This window comes from Aethalodelphis obliquidens, unplaced genomic scaffold (genome assembly GCF_003676395.1).
Source record: "Aethalodelphis obliquidens isolate GAN/ISIS:26980383/991018 unplaced genomic scaffold, ASM367639v1 scaffold8, whole genome shotgun sequence".
Classification (NCBI taxonomy): Eukaryota; Metazoa; Chordata; class Mammalia; order Artiodactyla; family Delphinidae; genus Aethalodelphis; species Aethalodelphis obliquidens.
Window position 1 is genome coordinate 60880986 of NW_020837952.1, and position 26970 is coordinate 60907955.

General features: G+C 44.1%; 1 protein-coding gene across 2 annotated transcripts in view; it reads left to right on the forward strand.

The window, feature by feature from the left end:
* The window catches only part of ATXN10 (ataxin 10), a 154543-nt gene that overhangs the window by 82694 nt on the left and 44879 nt on the right, over positions 1-26970 (forward strand). The window lies entirely within an intron of this gene.

Genomic DNA, 26970 nt, shown 5'->3' on the forward strand with positions numbered 1-26970 from the left:
CCAAAAAAAGAAGAGATTTAAATCTTTACCAAGTTACCAAGATTTAATGTAGTTTAGCCATTATTCTTACTTAGAAGTAACATTCTTATCTAAAGGCAGTATATTTCATATCTTTGAAGGTAACTCTAAAAACGTATTGCCAGAGAAACAAATATTTATTAAGAGCACCCTGTGTGCCAAGCACTCTGCCAAGTGCAGCAGAGAAGCAAGTGAAAGAAACGGCCCCAGCCCTGCAGTAGCTCAGAGCCCAGAGGAAGGTGCTACGAGGTGAAAGATGATGGTTGCCGGCTGGGCAGTCCGACTCCGCGGTAGAGGAGGAAGGCGGGACGGACGGTAGGGCAGCGCGCCCCCCACTGTGCACGGGGCTCTGGGGCAGGAGAAAGGGCTTCAGCCCTTCGGGATGAGGGGTAGTTAACCATGTCGTCAGCAGTGGCCATGTTCTCCGAAGTGTTCGCGAATTCCGCCCCCCTCCTTCCCTCCCCTCCTCAGGCTCTAGTTTGGGAGGAAGTCGGGAGCTGAGGAGAGGAGAGCACCAGCGGGTCGGGTCCAGAGCCTGCCTGCGCCTCCCCGCCCCCCCCCCCATTTATGTACAGACAGAATGCGCAGATTTTAAATGAATGGTTTGGTGAGTTTGGGCACATCTAAACATCTGTGTAACCGTCACCCCAACTGAGTATATAGAACATTTGCATCACCTCAGAGCACCCCACCGTGTCAGGGCTGGCTTTTAGGGGCTGTGGGTACAGCCTCCTGCGGAGGAGTCACGGCCCTGAGTAAGAACCAAGGCCCAGGGCGGGATCCTGCATTGCTCGTTTCCCGTGCTGGAGATGGACCTGTGCCGATAACGTCTAGTACCTGTGCCTTGGCTTAAACTTCCTGGGAGCAGCAGCCCGTGTCCTGGAGGTCCTGGCTCATGTGTCAGTCTTTCCATCTTTAGATGACGTTTCTGATCCTTTTCCTGTGCTTTTAGTCAGGTGTCTTGCAGACCGGGTGCCTCTGTGAGCGTGCCCTCGTTACCATGGTCCTCTGTGTGTGTACCCAGCCCGTGGGGCTTTATTCACGCACAGGGGTAATTGCTCCACGTTACTCCCTTCAGCTTATGAGCAAGCGTTTACTGAGGGCCTGCCATGTGCCAAGAGTCTCTATTAAGCTCTCAGTTTCGCAAACCGAGTCAGATGCAGTCCTTCTTCTCAGGTGGCTTCTGACCTAGTGTGCGCCACAGACGATAGACAGAGCTACGGCACACGGCGTGGTCAGAGCTTGGGAGGGAGTAAAAGCACGAGGCTTGGGTGTCCGCGGCAGTGACGATGATAGTTACGCTTACTGAGTGCCTGCTCAGCACTAGGCGTGGTTCTCAGTGCTGACCTCTTAACTCATTTAACCCTCTTGATGTTATTGTCCCCATTTTGCAGATGAGGAAGCTGAGGGCCAGAGAGGTTAACTAATGTGCCCACCACCACACAGCTGTTCAGTGACACGAGCAAGAAATAAGCTTTGTTATTTCTAACCACTTGGATTTTTCGGGTTGTTACTGCAGCATAAACTAGCCTATCCTAACTTGATAAGAGCGTCCTGGAAGGGCTTGGACAAGAGCCACTCCTGGGGGTGGGGAACCACTGAGAAGCCGGCTCCGGGTGTCTGGAATGGGAGGACAGGGAGGCCTGATCAGGGGCGTGATGATAAGGTGGAAATAGGAGGACAGATTGGAGAGGAAAGAATCTGAGAAAGATAGGAATGCAAGAGGATGTTTTTTCCTTTGGTGAGATGATGGTACTTGACTGTTGCTGTCCTTTTGGGAGAGAAGTTAGCTGTTTGTTGTTGCCCTGCCAGTTCAAGGACTGTTTTTGGTATTTCTGTTGGTGATTTTGAGCAGAGATTAAAATACCATCTAAAATACTAGGAGCCTGTAAACTCCCTGCTGTTTCCCTCAGTTCCTCAGCTCCTAGCGCCGTACCTTGCCCAGGGCAAGTGCTCTGTAAATTTTTAGGGATGAACAAATGAATATTCTTAAATATGTTGTGGGTTTTTTTTTTAACACTTAAACTTCTTTAAGCTCTTACTTGAGCTACATTTGCTGCTTTTTCCTTTTCCTCTAACCCTTCTAGGGAGATCAGGTGTGAAAATGGTAATTGATAAATTTGTAATACAGCATAGCAGGCATAAACTCTTTTTAGAGAGGTGAAAGTGAAACGTAATGTCAAATCACAATACAGTTTGTGCTAGAAAGTATCTATTTTCCTGTTTTTGAAACTTCTGAATCCAGTGGCTAGAACGTTTTACACAATCCTTTGCTCTTTACTTTTTTATCGTACTCCTCTTCCCTGCTTTTGCCTAGGCATTATTTGTAATTACGTAAAAATCTGTTTTAAGCTGCACCCCAGGGAATAACAAAAGCTGGCTGCTTGTCTACATGGTCTTTAATTAAAGTTGAAAAAAATTAGGCCGTTGTGATGCAGATATTTTTAAAATGCTGCCTAAAACAGAAGAGGCTGATTTAAGTGCAATCAGCTGTAAACGGTTGGTACTTAAATGGATTAAAGTATAATCTGGCTTTTTAAAAAACCACATCTGTCTGGGATGTGGGTAGGTGTGGTCCTAATTTTAAGCAGGTGAATGGACCATATAAGCCTTTAAGAGTCTTCTGACTCCCAGTTTTTTCTGATTTTTAAAAAATTTCCTATCACTTCACTTTATGGTTTAAGTGAGCTGAACAACAAAAATTAATCATAAAAGATAATATTATACTCATGACAATTACAGAAAAAGTGAAATGCTTGAAGTTATAGGTAAGAAAGTAAATTAATTTTCTCTGTCTATACTAGCTTTTGTCGTGGCATTCCGGAAGCTGTTTTTGTAATTATTTTCTTCTTGTGTGTCTCCCTTGTCTGGTCTGTATTTCTTTCTTTAGGGCCAGGTACCTTAGCTTCCTATTCTCTGTGTGTACATTACCTGACCGAGGGCCTGACCCCCAGTAGGTACTCAGATATTCATGGACACTTCCCCTTTCTAGACAGGAGGGAAGACTGTTTCTTACTTAGCTTTGTAATAACGATATAACAGGTAAAGTCGATTATTTCACTCAGAAGTAAATGCAGTAGAGTCCTTTTCACTGTTGTATTTTCTTTGCTTAATATTGCTAATTACACACACACACACACACACATACAACATACACACACACACACACACTTTGAATGTAATATCTTTGAATGTGTCTCTGCACTAAACTTGTTCTTTAAATAAAATAGTATTCTCACCCTGATTGGCTCAGTCACAATGAGGCGGTGAACTTGGTAGGCCCTCCTAGATAACGCCTAGACTTGGTCTGGGCCAGGCTCTTCCTTCCAGTTTCTCTCAAGCTGGCTCATGAAAAGCTGGGCCAGAGCGTGTATTTAAGGATCCACTGAGTACGTGGGCTCCTAGAGCAGGAACTGAAGGGCCTCCAGGACCTCAGGGACTCTGAAACGGTCAGGAGCCAGAGCCGCTCCCACCATCGCCCAGAGGCCACCCCGCCTCACACTCCGCCCTCCGCCTGTGCGGCCAACCCAGCGTCCCAGCTCTTCAGACTTCCTTCTTTGTTCCTTACAGCACCGAGCGGCCACCAGCCTGACTCTCGGTGCATCTTCACCTCACTGCTCCGGAGCCTGCCTCTGACAGGTCACGTCCCTCTGTGTCTTGGTTCCAGATCTTGAGAAGAACTGTGTGGCTTCTCTTGGGTCAGTTTCCACCCTTGTTGTAGCTCCCTCACTACGCGGTATGGACCCTGGACCAAGCACGGAGGCATCCCCTGGGGCTTTGAAATGCAGAATCTGGGCTTCCCTGGTGGCGCAGTGGTTGGGAGTCTGCCTGCCGATGCAGGGGACGCAGGTTCGTGCCCCGGTCCGGGAGGATCCCACGTGCCGCGGAGCGGCTGGGCCCGTGAGCCATGGCCGCTGAGCCTGCGCGTCCGGGGCCTGTGCTCCGCAACGGGAGAGGCCACAACAGTGAGAGGCCGGCGTACCGCAAAAAAAACCCAAAACGGTGAAATGCAGAGTCTGAGGCTCCACCTCACGTCTACTGAATCAGAACCTGCACGTTAACAAGATGCCCAGGTGGTTTGAATGTACAGCAGAGTTTAAGAAGCACATGTGTCGCCGTGGGCACTCCTGCACAAAGAGCCGCATGACACTGTTTCCTGGAGGAGGAGGTCTTGACCGCGGCCGTTCAGTGTGGAAATGACCTGGCCTGTGGCCAGCCCTCCCTCGCTTCCCCACCCTGGCACGGTGTCACGGGGGCGCGGGGGTGGGGTGCAGGAAGGTGGCGGAAGGGCGTATCCGAGCTCCAGAGTGCTCAGCGCAGAGGTGTGAGGGGGAGGGCGGGCCTGCTGTGATTGGAGGAGAGCAGGAGGCAGTGGCTGCAGAAGGAGATTCTGTGTTTGGAATAAAGGTTTGGTCAGGGTTATGGAAAGCCTTTGAATAAATATCAAGCGAGGAACTTGGAGTTCATCCCTCTCGTCACTTTGCTTTGACACCTGGGCAGTCCTGCTGCGCTTCACCTCCTAGGCTTTTGCATTTGCTCTCCTCTCAGCCTGGTTCCCAGGGAGTTGCATGGCTTGCTCCCTCATTTCCTTGAGGTTTTTGCTCATCTTGTCAGCGGCCTTTCCTGCCTCTCCTCCCTTTAAAGTTGTCCGCTGCCCGCACCCCCGCTGCCCGCCCACTCCTTTGGCACTCTCTCCCCTCCTGTGTCACACTTGCTGGCGTCTGTTGTACAATGTGTTTATGTGATGTTTTGGGTTTTGTCTGCTCCCCGTCCACGCTGATATTCCTGGAATGTAAGTACAGTGAGGGTAGGCAAGGACCATGTTTCTCTCCCTCACTGTTCCAGTGTCTAGATTGGCACCAGGCATAGAGTAGACTTTCATTGCAGACGTGGTGTCAGCCACGTTGGGACCTCTACCACCTTTTCCTGCCCCATTGTCTTCTAGGTTCCCCTTGTTTCCTCAGGCTGCTAAGCGTTCTTGGAGAAAATTGCAGTGCTTGACTAATGAGCTCCATTCCAAAATCATGCCAGCCAGTTTTCCCTGGGCCTTTCCAGGGCCTTTCTACTCATCATGAATCCCACAGTGCTGGCTTGAAATCTTTCCCTCAAGTTCCGCAAGGGATCCAGACCACTTCCACTGTCTACTGTAGCTCCGTGAACTGAACTTCAGACGCCTGCTCATTTTCTAAGTCTGAATTCTCTGCATCGAGTCATCTTCCCCTTTCCCTGCAGTGGGAGGAGTTCCTTTCTTCAGGAACAGATCCACCACCATCCCCTTGCCCCCAGCCTCCTCTCACATGGGTTCTCACCCTGCGGCTCGTCCTCGCGGGGGCAGGGCACGGGTTAGGATTTGGTGGAAGGGTTTCTGCCAGCAAGACTTGTTCATACAAAATGTTTGCAACTACTCTCCCCCCTCGTGTATTCTCAGACTTTAAGTCTGAGCTCAGAAGACTCTCCTCTGCATCAGGCTCATCCAGGTTTGTTTGGCCTTGTCTGCAGGCTTCACAGTCTGACCTGCTGTTTATTATCCTTTGTCTTTCGCCAGTGGTACTTCTGTTTCCCTCTCCCATCATCCTTTGTGGGCAGATTTAAGTTAAGATAGGGTTTTCTCTTTTTTCGGTATCAGACCCTTGCGTGCTTTGCTGAAGAGGAACCAAACAAGCTTTTAAGCAACCAAGGAATTTATTCAAAACTGTGTTAAAATGAGACTCTCTGGATGGAACAAATAACACAGTTCCAAAACCACACATATATTTAGTAAGCTGTGTACTTACTTGAAGTTCACAGACACTTCTGGTCCTCACACATGCTGTTGGGTTCTCCGCGTCAAACAACCAGAATGTCAACCCCATGTGCTAGCACACTAGCAACCGTAGAAATTCCTGTCCATTTTGAACTTCATTGGATTTTGATTGCAAACAGCCTCGCATCCTTAGTATATGCTGTTCATTTATCGTTCGGTTAATTCTCAACAATTCTCAATTGTTTCCAGTAATCCTGTTCTTTACAATGTAACTGATCTTATGATAATTCTTCTATTTTGTAAATGATAAAGTTCCCTTTCAGAGATTTTCAAGAGCCATGCTGGTAGGAAAGCAATGTAAAGGAAAGTATGTCCGCCTGTAGAAACACCAGCGGATCAGAGGAGATTCCCTCAAGGCTGGGTTGGTCCTGGAGCCCACCCCTTCCCAGAGCAGTGGCAAAAGGAAATATTAGACTTAGTGCAGGGATGATAAAAAGCAGTAGGTTGCTCAGATAATAGATAGAGATGCGGACAGGAGTCAGGCGGGTCTGGGAGCCAGCGGGAGGGGGCTGAGAGCTGGGGGGGCCTGGCAGGCTTCTTCATCAGCGGTTACGGAGGGAGGATAATTCATCCGTGCATGGGTTTATCTTGGAGGTTTTGGGGAGCATTTAACTCCTTAACCCCAGTTTCATTACAAGAAGTTGCTGTAGAGCAGGGGTCCCCAACCCCCGGTCCACAGACCGGTACCGGTCCGTGGCCTGGTAGGAACCGGGCTGCACAGCAGGAGGTGAGCGGTGGGCAAGCCGGCAAAGCTTCATCTGCCGCTCGCCATTGCCCCCCATCGCCGCCTGAACCCCCCACCCCACCCCCGGTCCGTGGAAGAATTGTGTTCCACAGAACTGGTCCCTGGTACCAAAAAGGTTGGGGACCGCTGGTCTAGAGGCTTGCACTGGGATGAGTGGTATGAATGCTGCCGGCTTTGCCCCCCTTTTCCACTTGCACCTTGGCACTGCCCAAGTTCTCCCCGCTTGGTTAGTTAAGTCTTCCGTGCAAATGTTTCAGAAGCCCCTTATGTTATAAATCACTCCTCAGACATAAATTATTTCCTAGCAAATTGCTAATCTTGCTGTTCAGAAATATTGGTTGTTCTCACAAAGGCACGACTAAAAGGGAGGCATTCTACATGAAAGTGGTCCCTGTGCATACAATGTGCTTGGCCAGGAAGACTCAGTTACATGCAGGTGGCATTTCCCCTTATGTTAATTTATCAATTTAATATGATCTCAACAGTATTCTCAGGTCTTTTTCTGGAGCTAGATAAGTTTATTATCAGGTTTATTTAGATGGATAAATGAGCAGTAATAGCCCAGATATATAAATGTAAAAACACCTGAAACCTACGAGCATTAGGAGAAAACATGAATGAGTTTGTTTACGTTACAAACTGAGAGTAGAGAAAAGCTTCCTATATACCTCATTCTCAATAACAGAAAAACTTGATAAATTTAAATATACTTTTTAAAAAAAAGCCTTTGCACAGCACAGAAAAAGTAAGCAAAGTAAAAGGATAAATGACAAAGTAGAGGAAAATATTTACAACTTAAATCACAAACAGAAAGCTAATATCCATAATACGTAGTTTCTAAAATTAAGAAAAAGACCAATAGCCCGATTAAAACTTTATACAGGAATAATTTACAGAGAAATAAATGCAAGGAGCCATCAAACTAATGAAACAGTGCTCAATCTTGCTCATAAAAAGACAAATGCACACTAACCTATACACTGAGATGCCATTTCTTACCTATTTGAGAATAAACATGATTGGCACGACTGTGCGGCAGTAGACATTCTCATACGGTGGGAATGCAAAATGGAACAGTATCCGGCAAAATTAATACATATTTCCTCTTTGACTCAGCAGTCTTCTAGGAAACTTTCCCGGAGACTAGGTTAAGACCGTTAATTGCAGCTTTATTTAGAATTCTAAGATGTTAGAAGCAACCCAGTGTCCCTCGGTCGGGAGTTGTGGTTTATCCATACAATGAACTACGGTGCATTGTAAACATACGTGAGGTGGTCTTCTCTGTATTCTGAACATTCTGCAGAGTGTGAAAGCAGCAACCACAGAAGATTTTTAGAGTATGCTGTCTGTTGTGTTATACAGGGGGAGAAATAGGAATTCCATATATTTTCAAAAAGAAACCATGGAGGAATAAACTATGAACTAATTTTAAAAAATTGTAACTTTAAGAGAAAGGGACAGTGTGGAATAGACGGGGTGGAAATTAGAATTCTCTAGAGGTACCTGTTTTATAGTATTTACTTCAAAATCATGTGTGTGTTTTACTTAATTAAAAAGTTGCATCAGAAAGAAAAAATACAAATGCAGTTCTTCAAATAAAGGAAAGAAAAAAGCGAGGGAGGGAGGAAGGAATCTATCACACAGAGGAAATTATTTGAAGTGATTTTAAAACATCACATTTTGACTTTGTCGCTCTACTGGGATATATCCTAGGAACAAAGGAGACACAGAAATTATAAACTGCATTCTGGGTAATATGGGTATTGTTACTCTGTATATTTATTTACACGTGTATATGTTTACTTATGTCCCTGTACATACCACATACTTCACATTTAGGGTAAAGAGAATTAGCAATTGTGTTTATGTGGTTAGGAAGCAAGATTTTCAGCATAAAAGAGACAAATATAAAAGCAAAGAAGTTAAAAGCCCTTAGTATAAAGTTTGAGTTGGAAATAACCGTATGAATTCATGATTGGTAATTATTCCTTCTAGAAAGTACATATTTTCTAGCTTTGTTCACTGAAAAGGGCTAAAAACAGCGAGCCGCTGTAGCATCCAAATTGTGTTTTCTTAATACCATTTCTCCCAAAAAGAAACCAGGGCTCCTTAGAGAAACGGCTGGTTCTGGGTGGAGCGTAAAATAGGGAAGATGTACCTTGGACATACAGATGTACAAGAAAGTTGTCAGAGACTACGTGGGGCTGTGTCACAAGGGCATAAGTGCCTACTTGAAGAGTTGACCACTAGCCAAAGGTGGGATGGTTTTAGGATGGAAAAGAAAAATGACTGCAATGGGTTGAAACACATCGAATACATAAAAATTCATCACAATATAAGATGTAATGCTAAAAATGTAAGAGTTCTTTTGAAGGTTACTAAGGCGCTAATTCATTATTCTGAAAATTGATAAATAAAGGGAAAGAACGCAGCATTTACCCTGCCTTTCGAGTTTGAGCTCTGTGTCAGGGCCATCAAAGAGTTGATGAGAGACACTTCTTAATAGAAGGATTCCCGCTAATAAGTGAAGAAGGAAGAGTATAATAAGAAAATCACCATTTTACTTTTGCACCCCTTAAAGAAATATTGGATTTAGGTAGCCAACATCAATAACTGCTAAAGCCCATTAGGGTAAAAAGCTGATACGGAGCTGTGTAATGGATATATCTGGCCCCCAACACCAGAACCCACTCATCAGTCACTCAAATGAGAAACCGGACATTATGTACTTCTTGGTGTTATGCATAAGGAGTGTAGCATCCCTTATGAAGTTTTCTTGCTAAACTGAGTTAATCGGAATTAAATCAAGCCTCTAGATCTAACTACCAGTTTAGATAAAATATAAGGGATAGAGAGGCGTGATCAAGACATCATTGAAACACAGTCAGCCAGTCCAGAGTCCAGTACAAAGTCAGCCAGTCTTTGTACAAGACAAACAACCAGCTCCTTCACTGATGGGTGATGTGGAGGAGGAGGGCAGAGTATCTTACAGACTTAAGAAGACACAGGAAGCCTGGCATCCCCATGCTGGCTGGAGACTTCAGGTGCTGCTTTCAAGAAACCAGTTGTAAAAGGACATTTTTGAGATGTTCGTGGACATTGGAACGCGGACTGGCTGTTAGATGTTACTAAGGAGTTACAGTTAAGCTTTTTAGCAAAATAACGACATTCTGGTTATTTTTGTCAGGCACTATCTGTTAGAAATACTAAAGGATTAGCCAGTGAAATGATGTGATGTCTGAGGTTTATTTTAAATACTCTAGGGGTGGAAAGTGTGGAAAGTGTGGAAAGAGGATAGAGAAACAAGATTGACAGCATGGTAACTTGAAGCTGGATAATGGGTATGTGGTATTTATTACACCTGTCTCTCTACTTTGTGGTATGTTAGGAAAGTTCCACTAAAAAAGGGTTAAAAAAACCCTTTTAATTCCTATTGTTGACCTTAGATTGAAACCCTTAGTGGGTGGGTGGGATCGCTGTGGAATCTGAACAACAGCTTCATCAGTAGAATAATATCTGTAGTGCGTGGGGTGCCGGTCCCCACACACAGATATACACGTTTTAATTGTTGTATTCATAGACAACAGTTGCCACGTTATCTGGTTGGTGCAGCGCCCTGTGCTAGGTTGATAGGGGAACAAAGGAGGAAATGGTTAGAATCCTGGCCTGTGAGAAGGAGGGAAGGCCACCGCCAGCACAGTGTGGGGAGAGTGGAGATTGCCTGGGAAAGGAGGCACTTGGACTGGGCTTTGAGGAAGCGTGGGTGAAATTTAGTTATGTGGCAATGAAGAGAATATTCAAAAGGGATGAATTACACCAGCAAAGGTAGAGAGGAAGAAAAGCGAAGAGTGAGCGGAATTAACCAGCTTGGCTGAAGCTGGGGAGAATCTTGAATCTTGAATAGACTTGGTCAAGAGGAGTGGGTGGGGCCAGACTGCACAGGGCCTCGGAGCCGGCTTAGAGCAGCTCCTGGCCGGAAGCCATGCCTCTCTTATTTTGTCTCCCTGGGTAGCCTGGTATAGTGCCCGCTTGGTACTCAGAAAATTTTTGTTGAATGAATTTACTCTGTATACAGTGAGGGAAACTGACCTGAATAAAAACCTGTAAGAGCGTCAAGAAGTTTAAAAAACATAAAAGCTTTTTCGATGGAGCACAAGGTATAGATATATGTTGGTTGAATAAAGAGTAATAAACTTTGCCAGAAGTATTTTGCTACTCTATAAATGCATTTCTAAATGAGGATGCCCAGATGCAGTTTCTCAGAGCAGGCAGTGTCCCAGATGGTAAGACTGACAGCCGGTGAAGTGGATTTTAGGGTTTCTGTACTAATAATGCTGTGACTTCTTGAGAGCTTACTGTGTGTCAGGTCTGTGCTTTATACTTGTCTTTCACCTACGAGAGGTATTACCCGTTTCACAGATGAAGAACCAAGGTCATAAAAGTAATTCACCCAAACCAGTTGTAGCAAGTATGATTTGAACCTAGATCTGTTTGAATTCCATCCTAAGCAAAGCTTTTTAAAAATGTAGATTGCAACCCATTAATGGGACATGAAACCAGTTTAATTGGTCATAGCCAGAACTTTTTTTTAATGAAGCAGGATAAGGTGGAATAGAAAATGTTTCACGTATCACCTAAGTATTTAGCAAGAACTACACATGTTGTAATAAATATTGTGGCCAATTGGGACAAATTATGTGAGAAAGATGGGGGGAGGGTATGTGATGAATATGTGCGTTGACAGATGTACCCACACACGTGTGTTTCTGTATGAGTTTGTGTATGTACATTAAGTTCCATATAAAATGTATTTCTTACTATTTCTTAAAGTCCAGAAGTATTTACATAACATTGCAGGGGGCTGTCTGAGCTGGAGGGTAGCCAGGCTGGGCTCTAAGGTGTCCTCGAATGGACCCGATATAAGGGCTCTCCCCAGAGCACGTGGCCAGCCTGGGAGGGACACGCCCGAAGAAGCTCGTCCTGTCGTGGGGTGGCAGGTGTATGAACCTGAGAGGTCATTGCTGCCAGGCCCAGCAACCTCACACTCTCCCTTGCCTTGCTCTTAAGCCAGCGTTTCCTTTGATCACATGACCCGGGAATGCCCCGCTGCTTCCCTCACTGCTCCTGGTATGGCCTTTCAGAAACTGTTAACTTGGAAAAAGGAGCCCACCTTCCCATACAGAAGAACTTTCATCACTTGGGAAAATGATAGGTCAGCTGTTTGGCATTGAACAGAGTTTGCCCACCTTTAGGGGATCACGGTCTCTTAGGCTCCCATCTCTTCAGGGCAGTCGTAGCAGCATCCCAGCAGGACTCCAGCTTGGACACCGGATCCCTGAAAGGCTTGTGGGCCATTCCAGCCGCTCTGGCAGCTCTCCCAAGAGGGGCATCAGAGCCCAGGGGACCACAGACTGTTCCATCTTCTCTAGAGTCTTCCCAGGGCTGCTCTCTTTTTTCCTCTCTTTGTTCACAGCAGAGTTAGAGAAGTTCTGGAGCACACACATGTGCTGCGCGGTCTACGTCCTCTGCGTGAGTGACATGAGTCTTCTCCCAGCGGTGAGGCTCTGCTGTGGGCAGAGAACCCAGCCCGGGAGCGTTCCCGGAGACCCAGTGCTGACTTGCTCCTGCAGGTGGGCTCTTCCCTCTGACTGTGCTCACAGAGTAAGGAGAGCAGAGAAGCCTTCTTTCTCCATCTCCCCCTGAGCACTGTTTCTTTCTTCTGGGCCTCTTTTTTTCTTTTTAATTCTCACACAGTAAAGTTGACTTTTTGGGAGAGTATACAGTTCTTTGAATTTTTTAAATATCTGTGTAGATTCATGTAACCGCTGGTACCACAGTCAGGATACAGAACAATTGCATCAACCCAGAAATCTCTCTCGTCCCATCTCTGTAGTTACACCCTTTCCCCACCCATAACCCCTGGCAACCAGTGATCTCTTTTCTACCATGGTAGTTTTATCTCATTTGAAGGTTTCGTATAAATGGAATCATGCAATATGTAACATTTTAGGGCTGACTTCTCTCACTTATCATAGTGTCTTTGAGAGTCATCCAGGTTAACGAAAGTGAATTCCTTTTCATTGCTGTGTAGTATTCCATTGTAGGGATGTACCACAGTTTGTTTATCCATTCACCCTTTGAAGAACGTTTCTGTTGTTTCCAGCTTTTTGGCTATCACGAATATAGGTGCTGTGAACATCTGTATACAGGGTTAAGTTTTCATTTCTCCAGGGTCAGTACCCAGGATTGGGACTGCTGGATTGTATGATAGTATATGTTTAATTTTGTAAGAAGATACAAAACCATTTTCCAGAGTAGTTGTTCCAGTTTACATTTCCACCAGCAATAAATTAGAATTCCAGTTGCTCCACATCCTCGCTTGTACCTGGTATTATCAGTATTTTCTGTTTTAGCCATTCTAATAGGCATGTCGTGGTATTGCATTTTTAGTTTGTATTTCCCTAGTGGCTAATAAAGTTGAATGTTTTTTTATGTGCTTATTAATTTGTCATCCTTATATTTTCTCTGGTCAGGTGTCTGTGCAGTCCTTGCCTGTTTTTAAATTGAGTTGTTTTATTGTTGAGTTTTGAGAGTTCTCTGTGTTCTAGATACAGTTTCTTTGTTGCGTATGTGCTCCACAATATTTCCCCTCAGTCTTGTAGTTTGTTTGTTCATTTTCTTGGCAGTGTTTTTGTCATAGCAAGAGTTGAATAATTTTGATGAAGTTCGGTTTATCAGACTTTTCTTTTAATAGATCTTGCCTTCAGGGTCATTCTAAGAACTCTGTGCCTAATTCAGGATCACAAAGATTTTCTCATATGTTTTCTCCTAAAAATTTTATACTTTATGTTTTACATTTAGGTCTGTGTTCCATTTGAGTCAGTCTTGTGTAAAATGTGAAGTTTAGGTCAAATTTCTTCTTTTTTTTGCCCAAGGATGACCAGTTATTCCAGCACCATTTGTTAAAAATACTATCCTCTATTTTTTTAAAATTTATTTATAGTTTATTTGTTTATTTTCGGCTGCACTGGGTCTTTGTTGCTGCACCCGTGGGCTTTCTCTTGTCGCGGAGCACAGGCTCTAGGCGTGCGGGCCTCAGCCGTTGTGGTTCGTGGGCTCTAGAGCGCAGGCTCAATAGTTGTGACACACGGGCTTAGTTGCTTCGCGGCATGTGGGATCTTCCCAGACCAGGGATCAAACCCGTGTCCCCTGCATTGGCAGGTGGATTCTTAACCACTGTGCCACCAGGGAAGTCCCTATCCTTTGTCTGTTGAATTGCATTTGTACCTTTGCCCAAAGTCACATGGCCCCATTTGTATGGATCTATCTCTGGATATTTGCTTCTGTTCCCTGTGTTTAACTCTTTACAAATACTGCATTGTCTTGATTACAGTAGATTTATATTAAGTCTTAAAATTAGGTAGTGTGATTCCTTCAACTTTGTTTTAGCCTAAACAGTTCTACCTTCTTTGCCCTTCCATGTACATTTTAGAGTAGCTTATCTATAGCTGTACAGAACCCTGGTGTGATTGTGATTGGAATTACGTTAAATCTGCATCTCACTTTGGAGGAGAATTGATATCTTTACTACGTTGAGTCTTGCAGTCCATGAACAACAAATGTTCTTCTCCTTATTTAGATATCTTTTGATTTCATTCATTAGTGTTTCGTAGTTTTCAGCATACAGATCCTGTATATGCTTTTTTAGAATTGTATCTAAATATTTTACTTTTTGAAGGGAGCTATTATAAATGGTATTTTTTTTTTAAGATTCCGTTCCTAGTTATTCATTGCTTGTATATGGAAATACTATTGAGTTTTGAGTGCTGACCTTGTCTTCTGTGGCCTTGCTAAACTCACTTATTCTAGGGGTTTTTAAAAATAGATTTCCTGAGATCTTGTACATAGATAAGCATATCCTCTTTGAATAAGGATGAAGTTGTGTTTCTTCCTTTCCAGTCTGTATGCTTTTATTGCCATTTCTTGTCTTATTGCACTGCTAAGCCTTTTCTGATTATGCTGTGATGTCTCTCTTCCCTCTTCTCTGGGAGTACTGAATGGAAACAGAAGTCACTTTTTACTGAATGGAGAGTTATTAAAACTGAAGAGAAAAAAATAATTACAAGAAAAGCAAAACCAAAAGAAAAAGAAAGATAATGGCCTAATGTTTAAAAAATATATATGACCCACCTATCGGAAGAACAAGAGAAAAATAGTTGTGTTTATACTCAGGCATATTTGTATGTAAACATATCCTCTTCTGGAATTAACTTTGGAGCATTCTTACGCCAGTCCTTTCTGGGTAGAAAGAATAGCCAGTAGAACTGAGTTGTAAAGAAATGTAAAACCGTACCTGCAGACCATCTTCTGGCCTTTTGGACAGAAAGGACCATTCTATACCATGTGTGCCAGTCGCCACCATCCCAATGCACGTGTGTGTCACAGACCCTCTGGGAAGCCCTGTGACAGTCCTCTAACATAAGGCGTGGGGCTTGCCCAACGCATTGCCTGAGAAACATGGCGAGTCCCCACCACCTACTGACATCTGTCAGGTTGTCGCCATAACTCTGTGCCTGGTTCTCATGGCTGTTTGTCTTGTGGAGAGAGAGAGAGCAGATGCTGCACTGTCTCTTCCAGTGTGTCACAGTCTTAGAGTTGAGATAGTCTAGGGACAGTGAGGGAGAGTGGGCAGCTTGAGGGGGGAACTCTCAGGGTCTCCCAGCCCTTCTTGGTGGAAACCAAAGCTGCCTTGGAGGAAAAGAAACGCAGCTGTTTTGTTGAAGGAGGCCAGTCCGGTCAGACTCCAGCTGTCTTCCTGCCGTATCTGCCTCACCTGGTCCTGACTGGAGTGGTACAGCAGAGAAGCCAGTCCAGGGGATCGTCCAAGTCAAGTTCCTGGAAAGGAAAAGGAAATTTTAAATGGTTTTTACCAAATGGGGGTGGTGAGTGGATAACATTACACTAAAGTGTATTTCCTGCTTTTTTTCCTTCTCTACTCCCCACTCTTGATCATTACAAATCGCTAGTAACCTGTCACCAGCACTTGTCGACCGCGCAGATCTTCAGAGCCCGCCATTTCCAGAGGTTCTGATTGCAGCCTGGAGCCACCTTTGAGAAACACTGCCCCTCAGTCCTTACCATCCTCAGAAAAGGAGGGGTGGGGTGGGCAGGGGAGAAGAGATGGATGTGCGCCCACGAAAGAGCGTTTGGGGTCTGCGACACATCACTCTTTATTTCTACCTGGCAGCGAAACCCGTAGCTCACTGGTTCTGAGATGGGGCTCCGTGTCCATGTCCCTGTGCTCACGTTCTGGACCTCAGCGTAGGACTGTGTGCTCCCTCTGTAAGTAGCTTAGTTGAGATTTTATAAGAAATTAAGAATAAAGTTAGAAAATAAAAACATCGTGAGGGTTTATAGAAGGGGCATGCCCTTGCCAAAAGTTTATAGTTAGCCCGCATTTAACTCTTTTCAATTTCTTCAAACATTTACTTATTTGCTTGTTGAATCATTCAGAAATAATTATTCTATAGTGTTTCTATTTTATTAAAATATAGTTAACACTGGAAAATGTGGCTAGAATTAGGTGAATGCCAGAGATGGCTTTGGGCAATTTTAGTCTGTGTAATAACACCTTTTCTCCTTAGTGTGACTGTTTATAATACAAATACAACTTGGAGTTTTGTTAATGGAAGTTTCGTGAAACACAGAATCTGAGTAGTTTTCATTCTTAAAGGTTTTGTCTCTTTAGTGCCTTATGTGGTGAGCATGGATCTCCAACTGAGTTAATGTAGTGATACCAACAGTAGATGCTTAGGGGCTATCACTCAGCCCCTGACAACAAAGGCTGTGAGGTGGAATTAGTAGCCCTTTGCTGTTGATTGGAAACCTGGAGCTTGGGAGATTCTGTGGAGCTGCCGTGGGCACCCCACAGCCCTTTGGCTCCACGCCCGGCCTACACATTACCCGTCTGCTTAGAGGATGGCCTGATCAGAGAGCCCCGGGCTGCGTATCGTCACCCTTGAGCATGTCTTGTGATATTTCTGAACTTTACTTTTCATGTCCTTAAAACCAGGATGGTAATAGAGTCTGTAACAGAGGGAATATGCTGCAGAGATAAAAACACCCACTGTGTAAGGGCTGCAGGGGCTGTTTCTATTCTTTTCATCTAAAACCTAAGAAATGTGGACCATATTTTACCTGAATCTTAAATTTCTTTGTTAATAGTAACTAATCTTTTCGCAGCTTACAAAGCACTTTCACATGCACATCATTGAAGGAGGTTTGCAAAATAGTCGGCTTTGCTTAGAACACCCTCGAGAGCCATGGTGTGTGTGGAAAGAAATCAGTGGTCGATGACAGCCCCTCCGGATAAACTCTTACAGAGAATTGTACAGTAAACCTTCCTGTTTCGAGAGAAGCAAAAATGGCTTCCAGTCAGTTGAACATTCTACAGTGATGTTTGTCTTGGGACTTGGAACTTGTGCCTGTGTTTTGTGCGTTTCGCAAGGTGAAAGTGAGAGTGGACAGTTCCTGCCATTCTGGTGAAGAGTTGAGCATCTCCAGGGTTGGGTTGTATCATAGCCCTTCTGTTCTTTCAGCCAAAGAAGAGAGGATAAGGCACTCTTCTTTACAGAATTGCATAAATAGGGGGAGCAGTCGGTTTTTGAAAGGGCTTTACAGGACAGTGATTATACTTTGCAGGTATGATACATGATAAGTATATTTCATCTGACCATCCTTCTCTTTTTTTCACCTTTAAAAACTTTTCCTTTCAGGAGAGTTCACGTACCATAGCCATGCAGTTTTTCATACAATTTGCAGAGATCCATGAACTCCCTGGGACCTGTTTCTGGACCTCATAGTTAGAACGCTGCTTTAAGGGAATTAAACTGTGACATGGAAGAAAAATCTGGACTTAAAGCCTAGGCAGGCCTGATTCTAAATCATAGGTGCTCAGATGCTTAGTAGCTGTGTGATTTGGGGCAGGAATAATTGAGCCCCAGTTTTCTCAGTAGAGAAAAAGGAGAAAAATAATGCAGGCATTATATCTTGCCAGGGTTGCTATAAGCATTAAGTATAATATATGTGAAGTGCATCACGTGGTGCTTGGTATTTGACAGTCACCCCAAGATACTAACTACTGCTGCTACTGTTTTTAAGCATTTATAGTCCATTAAATTAGTTTTTGTGCCAGAGAGTCTGAGACAGATGTAAGTTTTTTAAAGGTTTATTGATGGGAGGGACTGTGTTTTTCTCAGCTTTTTATTGTCACATATCATTTTGCACGTAATTTCTTAGTAAATGTATCAAGTTGAACTTACTGAACCAAGTAGTATTTATGTCAGTCGAATAGTGGGCAACGTTGAACTTGAATGATTTTATGTATATGAGCAGTAATCTTAAATAAACCAAAATGCTACTTTTATATTTTGAAAAATAATTGATTTGGATTTTTCTCTTGAAATGTTACTGTGTCGCTCCTAAGTAGCACCTTACTTCCTGAGATCAGCCAGCTTTAAGGAGGAGTTTGTCATGCTTTGCTACATACTGAGTAGCCTGTAGTGATCAAGGTTATCCAGTTAGCATAAAGTGCAGTTTAGTTTTTATTACATACTTGTTACCATAGCTGGAGTTGGGTGGGTGTTTAAACCTTCGTGAACTCAAAATTCTTTTATGATGATGGAACATTTCATGTTTTAATACTCTTCTTACAGATTATGTGTTTAACTATTTTACCAGGTATGTGTTTTTTACAGGTTCATATAATATATAAAATGCATTTCTGTTCCAAGAAAAATATAAGTGGTAAACAGTTGGGAGAGAGCTTGCATATTTCCCTTTATTATCCTGTCTGATGATTAATGCATTCAGCTATGTTCAGCCTCACGTGTAACCAGGTTAGTGTTTAGTTTTGGTTAGGCTGTTTTCCTTGTGAGAACAAAAATAGCCTGTCCTGTGCCCTGCCTGTCTTCCAGATGGAGTTTTTGCATTGTTTCCACATCACGGTACTTAATGTAAGGTCAGATTTTCTTGTGAAAACAGATTTTGGATTAACTGTGTGTGTGCACTTGCACACACCCTTCCGCACCTGCCTGTGCGCTTCAGCTCCAGCAACCTGCTAAGGTCATGGGTCTAATCTCAAGATGCAAAAGAGAGTGGATGTTCTGCTTGTAGCATAAAAGTGCCGAAGCAAGTTCTGAATACACGGTGGATCTGCATGGAGACCATGAGGCTTAATAGAAAGAGCATGAACTTTCAGATCCACTGGTGACCTTGGACGAAGCCCTCAGTAGCTGAGTCTCCGGTTCTGATTAGTGTACCTTAGTTGATTATTGTGAGGAGTTAATGCTGGGGCTGGCAAACTACAGCCTGTGGGTCTGTTTTTGTCAGTAAAGTTTTATCGAGACACCAGCCACGTTCCCTCCTTCCGTGTTGTCTTGGCTGCTCACATGCTACACCAGCACAGTTGGGTAGTTGTGACAGAGACCACAGTATGGCTTGCAAAACCCAAACTGTTTATTTTCTGGCTGTTTACCGGAAAAGTTTGCTGGCTCCTGATATAATGCAATAAAAAAATCATGGTTTGAGTCTCAGCCGTGCTACTCAATATCCATGACCATAATCATGTTCTGTAACCTCTTCGTACCTTCTGGTTTTCCTCTATAAATACTATTTATCCATCCATTCAGTGAATATTATGTGCTTGCTATGAGTCAGGCATTGTTCTAGGCTCAGGAAATGCAGCAGTGAACACAATAGACCCACATACCTGCCCTCGTGGAGCTTACGTTCCAATGACACCTACTCAGTGAGGATAATAATACCTCACAGGGAGGATTAGATGAATTAAGGCTTGTAAAAGCACATTTAGAACATTCCTTGGCATGTGCTCAGTTTCGCTACTGTTATTGTTATGCTAAGTGTAGGATTGTTAATGTTAAAACAAAGTAGAACCTCAGCTCAGGGTTGGAACCCTTGGAATTCCATGTTTACTGTCCCTAATGTTTTTATTGAAAGAGTGAATAAGTAAAAGTAAATAGGAGTATACCATTCATTACCCCATATAGAGAGAGAATAGCTCATAAGAAACTATGTGTAATCTCCACTAAGTCAGTAAAGTAGTGTCACTGAGGTCCCAGTTCAGCGCAATGTGAAGTGCCCAGGCTGTTCGTGGTACAGAGGACTGTGCAGATGGAGAAGATGAGAGCAGGAAAAGCAAAACATCTGATACCTCTGGTCTCTTAATATTTATTTATGGAACTTGGAATTAACTCCTGGAATTTTATGCTCATTCCATATTTTAAATTCTCATTAGACATAAGATCCTTTGGACTTCTGAAGTTCTTTGAATCTAGGAGTAGGGAGAAGAAGCACTCGGGAATGTAAGGATAAGCATAGGCTAATATTCTTTGAAGTGGTGACTATGTTTTAAGACTGAAGATTAATATTTAAAAATATGAAATCGATTCTAGTTTCTTTATATACTTAAATATTAGTAATCTAATCAAATCGGTGTTTGCACACAAGGTCCTTGGACCTGAGTATTTTACATCTTAGTACTCAGGCATGTATGGGGGGCGGGGTGGGATAGAGATAATTGGTGAGTGGAATGAATTCATAGTGGCAGAGGACCTGGAAGCCCCTGATTGTATGATTTCGGGAAAATAATTTTGCGAATTTTCTCATTTGTAAAGTAAGAAGATTGGACCAAATTTTTCCAGGTCCTTTTCAGCTTTAATTATGTGATTTGTGACTTTTCTCTTTAACCGGATTCCCCAAAGTAGAAAGCTTTGCATTGTTTTTCTCTCCTGCTAGAAACTGCTACTTGTTCCTTCACGTAATGACGTGACGCCGTTGGTTCTTCATGTTCTAAGTACAGAACACATAATATTGGAATAACAGGGCCCTGCCCTTCTTGAGAAGTTGTCAGTTTCCTCATCTTCTTAATCAAGATGATTTCCTTTCATAATCCTCATCTGTAGGTGGGGTATAATTTTGATGGGCCACATAATTACCTAAGTCACTTTCCAGTTCCCACATTTTACGATTCTAGAGTAAAATTCAGAAGACTAGAGATGGACTGGAAGACAGAAAGCTGCGTTACTTGGTTTTGTTCTTTTAAGGTGGAAAAGAAGGAAACCTCCACAGCTGGGAGCTTTCCCAAACTAGACTTGCTATAGGGAGGTGGCTGGGACCCCCGATAGTGATTGCAGGTTCTTAGTAGGCAGCTCTGTTGTTTTTCTGTGATGTTTATGCAGATCCTTTTTCCTATAAAGCTCTTCTTTTGCAAATAACTCTGTAGGAAATGTTTATACCTAAAAGCATATATGATGGGAGATAACCAATTCAAGATTGCCTTGTATAATTACAGATGTACAGACTAAGACTTGAAATCTGTAGTTTGTGGTGTGTGATTTGGCAGAGATCAAATAAAATTCATATACACTTTTTGAAAATACAAAGAGAAAAAATCATCTATACTTTATTTGAAAACATGCCATTTCTCTGGAACTTCCATTTTTAGAGTAATTAGTAATATGCTTTTGAAAAATGACTTGAAGTAAAATGGAAGAGTATACTCCAGTGATTTTACCAATCAGGAGTCATTGCCCTTAAAAATATAAGGGTTAAAAAAATGTATACACACACACACACACGGTTAATAGTATCAGTGACTTATAATATCTGCAGTATTCCAGATTTATGAAATTCCAACTAAGAAGTCTTATCTACGTAAAAAGACAGTATAATTTTGAACTGCTGATTTTTAGCCTGTTTTTGCATCGTACATTTTGAAGGCAGAGAGCACAGTGTGAGTGAAGGCCTCCTTCCTGCCTATTTTAGAGGGTTTCTCGTGGTGAAACGTGTTCAGGTAGGTAGTGTGGTGGTTAGGAGCTCTGGTTCCAGAGTCAGCTGGATTCAGGTCCAAACCCTGGCCATGTTGTGGAGCCTGTTCCTCTCAGCAAGAAGGGACAACAGGACGTCCTACCTCAGGCTTTTGGGAGGATTAGGACGGATAGTTGATGTAACGTGAACAGTGCTGGGCAGACACTTAGTAGATATTAACTGCAGTCATTTTTGTTTGCACTTGGTCAGTGACTTCCTTCTTTATCTCCTAATGGAAGTCCTTTGGCACCTTAAGAGCAGTGTGTTGGGAATTGGACTTTAAGTTCTGGATCAAGATGGTGTAGGTGCACTTCTCTGTATTCCTTCTGCTAAGTCGGGCTAGAAACCCTGGGCATTGTATGTAAAACAAGCATAGGGAGACTCAGAAGGTGGAGAAGAGGGCAGCCTGCCTAGGGGCCTCAGGACTCCAGGGACGGCCCGATGGTGCATTCTCTGGGTTCTCTTTTTGCCCCATGTTTCTCAGACTGGATGTGAGAGAAGCTATCGATCCAGAAACACGGGTGCAGACCAAAAAAGCCCCGAGGAGAGAAGCGTGCTCTTTCTACCCAAAGGACGAGAAAGGGGCAATTTAGCAAGACAAACTTTTAGACGGTAACCACCCTACTTCAGACAAGCACCACGGAAAAAAAACGTAGCCCCCTGCACCCCATCGGGAAAGGCCGAGTGGGGAGTCTGGACTTAAACCTTCACCCAAATGTAATGAGGTTCCCCCATCCCCCCGCTGGCTGGGGTCAGAGAAGACTGCACTTCCATCTCTGCTCCATGTAACAAGGCACCCTTCCTCGCGGCCCAAGCGTGCTGTCAGTGGAGGCCACGTGGGGAACTGGAGCTCCCACCTGTTCGGGAGCAGTAGGTATAAAACTATGGTTTCCTTCTGCCCAGCAGGGAGGAGGCTGAGGGGGGACCTGGACCTTCGCCCTCACGTGGCAGCAGCAGGAGGCCGCTCCCCACAGCCCTCACTCTCGTGGTGTTACGAGGAGACCAGCTAAAACAGGAGAAACACTTAAGACCCACAGTCTCATCAGTATACCCCAAATGTTTAGAGTACAATGAAAAATCATGCATTACACGAAGAACCAGGAAGATCTCAACTTGAATGAGAAAAGGCAGTCTGCAGATGCCAGCACCTCGATGACACAGGCGTTAGAGTTACCTAACGAGGGTTTGCAAGCAGCATTCGTGAAAGTGCTTCAATGAGCAGTTACAAACAATTGACGCAAATGAAGAAGTAGAAAATCTCAGCAGAGAAAGAGAAGATATAAAGAAAATCCAGATGGAAATTTTAGGACTGAAAAATATAACAACCCAAAATAAAGTGAAAAAACTCATTGGACTGGTTTGGTAGCACAACGGAAAGGACAGAGGAAAAAAATCAGTGACCTGAGGATAGAACATAAAGGGTCCAGTCTGAACAACAGAAAGAAAATAGACTGGAAGAAAATTGTCAGGGACATGTAGGACTCTAATAACGGTCTGACATTCTGTCATCAAAGTCCCAAGAGGAGAGAAGAAAGAAGGTAGGGCTGAAAAAGTGTTCAAAGAAACAGTTTCCCAAATTTGACACACCAAACCTACAGATTCAGGAGAGTCAAGACTGTGGTCATGTTTCCTTCGTTCAGCTTTATAGACAGTGACTGTCCCAGCTCTCTGGAGGGTTTATGATCCCAGTTGCCCATCTGTCCTCTTGAGGGGTCTTGTTTTCAGTCTTTTATTCTTTTTTTTTTTTGGCGGTATGCGGGACTCTCACTGTTGTGGCCTCTCCCGTTGCGGAGCACAGGCTCCGGACGCGCAGGCTCAGCGGCCATGGCTCACGGGCCCAGCCACTCCGCAGCATGTGGGATCTTCCCGGACCGGGGCACGAACCCGTGTCCCCTGCATCTGCAGGCGGACTCTCAACCACTGCGCCACCAGGGAAGCCCAGTCTTTTATTCTTAATGACCGAAATCCGCTTGCCTTACCTTAGTCCAGGTTACATCAACCAACATTTTCAATAGAAGCATAACAAGATAGTCTTTTTGCTAAATATCTTATGTTTTCCTAAGCTAGCAATTATGTGGGTAATATACCCAGTAGAATTGAGTGCTGTGTTTACCCAGAGTCATGTACATGAATGTTCATAGTAGCTTTATTCGTAATAGCCAAAAACTGGAGAGAGCCCAGGTGTCTCTCACTAATAGAATGGGTAATACACCATGGTATGTTAATCCCGTGCAATAATACACAACAGTGAAGATGGCAGGCCACCATGAGGTGCAGAGGTAGGTTTTGTAAAGGAAACCAGACACAGGAGAATGCGTACCGTATGACTCCATTTACCCCAGATTCCAGAAGAGGCAGAAATAATCATCTAAGGTGATGGAGACTAGAGTACCAGTTACTGTGAGGGCTTATCAGCTGGTAGGGTGCTGGGATGTTCTCTGTCTTGATCTGGGTCGTGGTTGCACATGTGCAGACATACGTAGAGCTTCTAAAAGCTGTCACACTTAGGAATTGTGCACTTCATTGTAGTAAGTTAAATTTTAAAATAAAATGTGTACGTGTTCTGAAACACAGATCTCTATGTAAAGTCTTGATATCGCCTTAAGGATGAAATGGAAGCTCGTGAGCTTGGCCTTCAGGGCCTTCCGAGCAGGGTTAGGTGTGCTCCTCCTCTGCATTCCCATGGCACTTCATGTCTCCTCCAGCTCTGGGTACTGATGGCGGGCTTTGCTAGTCCCTTCTCCCCACCCCCACCCGGAATTTAGTCAGGGCAGCAAACGTGTCTCGTTCACCCCTTAGTCCCCAACACAGGATCTGTCAGAAAGTAGCTATCTTTTAAATTTTTGTCAAATGAATAAGTAGTTGCAGATTAAAAGGTTTTCAAGTGCTCACATATTAACAAACAGGGAAATGAGTCGTGGAGAAGGGACCTGAAAATGAAGTGTGACTTTCCTGTTCAGGCTAATAGTGAGATTCCTGGGGGACTGGAGGAATGGCCAGAGTCCTTTCCTGCTGCTCGGGACGGTTCGGGTTTGGCACCAGAGGCCTCTTCCTGGGTCTCCTGAGGCCGGGAACGTGCCAGTCCCGTTGTTCCTGACTGCTTCCGGGCAGGGGCCTGCCCCCAGCGGTCCCAGCCCGCCTCACTGGCCCCTTCCTCCCCCTTTCTCTATCCGGAGCACTCTCAACTGTATTCTTGGGATTTTTCCAGCGTATTTAATGTTATTTCAGTCATTATCTCTTTTCCGAAGACCTGAAGTATATATCCTCCTGAAATTTGTAGGGTGCAATTGAAAAAAGCATGAATTTTAAAATTTAACAAACCTGGGTTTTGCCACTCACTCTGTGACTGTGAACAAGTTGATTAACCCTTAGAAATCCCATTTTCCTTATCTGTCTGATTCCTACCTTGCAAAGCTCTTACGAGCACCACATTTTTGCACGTAAAATGTTGGCAGATAAGGAGAGATTTGGTATCGGTGTCCTTCCTCTTTTCCATTCCCGTTCTCTAGCAGAGCGAACAATGTTTCTAACGATAGGCGTGTTTCTGGAACGAGGTATCTTCATTCATAGACAAATCCCCTCCTGGTAGTCTGCTTCTGAAAGGTGACAGTGGGCCTTCCACGTGATGCCTTCAGAGGCTGTGACGGTGTCAGGCAGTCAGTCAGGATTCATGGTTGGCAGGCAGGGGAGAGAAGGGCAGGATGTTGGCCGCCCCCCTTGCCCACCAGTTCACCTGTGGGCTTCATTCCTGCCTGTGCCCAGAGGCCGAACACCTCAGAGCAGGGCCCCCCTTCTGTTCTCAGAGCTGTTCTTACTCATTCACGATACTCCTTCCAAGGGCGGATCTGTGCCAATGTGTACCGTGACTCCCAGACTCCCAGCACTGGCTGGAGGCTCAGGCTCTCAGCAAGTATTTTTTTTTTTTTTTAACACAATTGGCCAGTTGATAAACAGTTTCCGAGGCTATGTTAGCGGCAAGGAGCTCATCCTAATACAAGGAGCAGTTGAGATTCTGTCTCTGGGTTAAACATTAAAAACTGAATGTGTTCAGGAGAATTGTTTGTTCAAGCACTGAAGTGTGACACGGTAGACGATGCGTTATGGGTAGGAATTATACCCCAAGTAGCAGGGGTGGAATGCATATTTTAAAAAACTTGCTCTCTGGGTTATTTTTGTTCCAAACGTAGCTGTGCGTGTTGGCGCACATGTGCCAGAACAGCTTTTCTGAGCTGCTTTGTTTCCTCTGCCACTGACACGGTTTCCCGATCCCTTTCTAGTATGACTGCTTTCTCGAGTCGTGTCTTGTGTACTGTAAGGAGGCTGCTAAATGGAGTGGAGCTTGAAGTCACGTGCACTCAAGTACAGTAGAGAGAAATGCATTTCCTGATTCATATTTTCCCCTGCTTCTGCTTAAAAACAGAGGTCTTTCATCTAGCTCTTCACATATTTCCCTGGTCAGCTTTTGACGTTTTGCTTAAACTCCAGTAATGGAAAAATAACACTGTGCTTATACTTTTTTTTCCTCATTCTTCAGCTAGTCTGAAGTTCTTTACAAAGAATGCAACAAAAATGCCATAAGTAGGAGGATAAATAAAGAAGATGATGTTCATATCTAGCATTTTCTTGAACACTTCCTAGAAGCCAGGTGTCGTGCAAGACGCTCTTTTCTCACCACCTGCTTGATGACACTTCGTAGGAGAGCTTTTTGCCTGTCTTCCGCATGAGGCCAAGGTGACCCATGCAAGTTCACGTAGCGGAGAGGGTGGCAGTGCTTGGGTCCTGCTCCCGCTCTCCTGCCACCGCCCCGTCAGGTCACAGGGGCTGGGAGTCGGGGCAGTGCTGTGCTGAGGGAGGGGCGCCGTCCTGCTGGAGGGGCCTCCTTGTCAGCCTCTGACCCTCATTCTCCTGGACCAAACACTTGGAGATGTCTTATGTTCCAAATCAGTTGAAAATACCTTTCTGACGTCCAGCCCTGAGGTTTCTGGTTGCTTCGTGACTGGTCAGCGTGGAAGCAGATGCTTTGTGTGCTTTAGCGTTCGTTCACTAGATAGTTACTGAGTTTCCACCATGGGTGCCGCACTTCCTTCTCACTTAAAACAGTTGCTCTTCTTTCAGTCTTGTAAGCAGAATACAGTAAGCTTCTTTAAAACCAGTTAATTTCATTCATTATTTAAACAAATATTTTATCTGCTGGCTGAAGAATTCATGAGAAAATTGCACTGAATTCAGATGCAGATGTTTGCCGAAGAAAAGCAAGTTGTTAATCTTCCTGGAATTTGATGGTTGAACTTAAATATTTTTATTACTCACATTGTTCTTTGTACTTCTGGACGTTTTAAGAGTCAGTATTACTGTCCTTGAACAGCTTCTTTGTTTTTCCATAAATGCTTTCAGAGCACTGCTGCTGTGCCCCATTGGGCTTCACTGTGGAACTGCAGTATCACTCTTCTCTCTGAACCCTTTTCTGAGTATACCTGCTGTAACAGCTGTTACATGCTTTTCTTTTTCATGTGCTCTT